This window comes from Telopea speciosissima, chromosome 4 (assembly GCF_018873765.1).
Source record: "Telopea speciosissima isolate NSW1024214 ecotype Mountain lineage chromosome 4, Tspe_v1, whole genome shotgun sequence".
NCBI classification, from domain to species: Eukaryota; Viridiplantae; Streptophyta; class Magnoliopsida; order Proteales; family Proteaceae; genus Telopea; species Telopea speciosissima.
Window position 1 is genome coordinate 57,199,986 of NC_057919.1, and position 2,517 is coordinate 57,202,502.

The 2,517-nt window shown below is 40.0% G+C and overlaps 1 pseudogene; it reads right to left on the minus strand.

Annotated features, from left to right (window-relative positions):
* Nucleotides 1–940: 940 nt before the first annotated feature.
* On the minus strand, nucleotides 941–1,623 carry LOC122659733 (annotated as a pseudogene).
* Nucleotides 1,624–2,517: the final 894 nt, after the last annotated feature.

Sequence of the window (2,517 nt, forward strand, 5' to 3'; positions counted from 1 at the left end):
AGGATTAATGGTAGCTTCTGATTTCTTTTTTTTGAAGATTACGGTTTTGGGAAGACAATGGAAGAAGGGGGAAGGAAGATAGAAGAAGGGGAAATCTCTTCAACCACTTTAGGTTAGTCGGTATCTAAGGGTAAAACAGATATTCCATATCCACTATTCATATTTAAAACTAGGGTTATTTTCAAATGCCCCTGAAAATGGCCAAACTTATAGTTTTTTTCTTGAACTTTCACTAATTCTACGTGCACCCCTGCTTTTCAAAATAAGTATCACTATAGTCCCTCCCGTTGGATAGATCCGTTATGTTATAACGGTTCTCAATTTTTTAACATTGATGTATCATTCTGTCCCTTGATAGAATAGAATGACAAAAATGCCCTTATTTGGAAAATATAAAAAAAAAAAAAAAATCCTGCATCTCATCCTCCCCAAATCGATTTGGGGAAGATGAGTTGCAGGAATCTTTCAATCCATTTGCAATCATCCCTGCAAACCCCTTTTGATTGAACCCATTTGCAATCATCCCTTGAAACCATTGGGTATCATGGTGGCTTGCCAATTGCAAGCTTGGCTACTTTGAAGCCCTAATCGATAACACAAACAGATTGCTTGAGTGAAGACGGGCTGTGGTGCTGTAAACACCTGGTAGTTAGACAATATTTGTTGCTTCGATTCTCCTGTATTTGTCGACGGTGGCCCTGGTTGGAACGGAAGACTTATAGATAGATCAAGATTGAGATCTGGGTACTGTTGTTGTTGTTGTGGTGGTGGTAGTGGTGGTTCTTGTTGGTGTTCTTCTGTGGTTCTCTGTGCCTCTTCAGCTTTACTATGGTTAATATTCATGACAACAATCTCCGGCGTAAGCGCATGTGCCGGTGAAGAAGAGTTGATGACCCCATCGGAGTAAGGGGTTGTGGGTGTGGTGGCAGTAGTAGTGGTTGTGGTCGTGGTGGTGGTGGTGGTGGGGTTGGCGGCGGCGCCGATCGGTCGGTGTGTTTGAGGGTCAATTCCACGGCTCAAAAGCTTGCGTTTGATGTGGGGATTCCAGTAGTTCTTGATCTCATTATCTGTTCTTCCGGTTAATCTTCCAGCAATGAGAGACCATCTAAGCATTCGAAGAAAGTCCCAAATGAGTTCATATTGTTCTTGAAAAAGCTTTCAGATCCTCAATTGAAAAAGAACTAATTAAAGTAAAAAATGAAGAGAAGGGCTTACTTGTTTCCAAGTAAGCTATGGAGTTTAATGATAAGCTCATCTTCTTCTTCAGTAAAATTGCCTCTTCTGAGATCAGGCCTTAGGTAGTTTATCCATCTAAGTCTGCAACTCTTTCCACAACGCAACAGACCTGAAACCCAACAAATATATTTAGATAGAGAGAAAGAAAAAGGAAGTTATGATCTGGGTTTTCGCTAGTTTTGCTGATTTGTGTTTGGATTAAGCCCTAAGTTGGTTACCTGCAGCTTTGGGGAGAGATCTCCAGCAACCCTCACCATGGGCTCTGATGTAGTTGATTAGACGCTGGTCTTCTTCTTTGGTCCATGCACCTTTGTCGGTGTGAGCTTTCTCACAGCAAGGAGAACGACCCATATCTCGCTCTCTTCTTCTATGTCTCCTGCTTCTCTCTTGTGCAGGGGTTTTTTTTTTTTTTTTTCTTTTCAAATAAGGGCATCTTTGCCATTCTACCCTATCAAGGGGCAGAATGGTCCATCAATATTAAAAAATTGGGAACCGTTAAAACATAACGGATCTATCTAACGGGAGGGACTATAATGGCATTTAGTTTAGAAAACAGGGGTACACATGAAATTAGTGAAAATTCAGAAAGACAACTGTAAGTTTGACCATTTTCAGGGGGCATTTGAAAATAACCCTTAAAACTAAGTTGTACACTTAATTTACCCAAATAAATTATAGTTACTTACGGGTTAGGTTGGACTTCTGCAATCCAACTACCCTGCGTGGTCTACTTCATACTTAACTTGTTTGGTGCATTTAGTTCCCAAAAAGTCCACATCACACCATTATAATATCGTCAAATGTCATTCCACATCTACCATTCTTATTCCAAACGTTGAATCAGAATTTCCCGTCTTAATATCCTAATTCAATTCCACCCAAAAAAAATTCCTAATCCAATCGTAGGGCCACTAGCATAAAAAAAATAAAGGGTTTTTCATAATTATCACCCCAAAAACTTTCATATATATTATTATCCCTTCTAAAAAACTTTCAAACAACTGGTACCCTCCCTTGTTACATACTAATAACTAAATGACCCCCACCGTTATAGACCCGTAACGGAGGGGGTTAGTAGTGATACTGTGCCGTTGTCACGAAATTTGTAGGACGAAAATGCACTTCGTCCAAAGTGAAATTTTTTACAATTACCATCCCAAAAACTTTCATATCTATTATTACCCCCCCCCAAAACTTTCAAACAACTGCTACCCTCCCTTGTTGCATATTAATGACTAAATGACCCCCACCGTTACAGACCCGTAACGGAGGGGGTTAGTA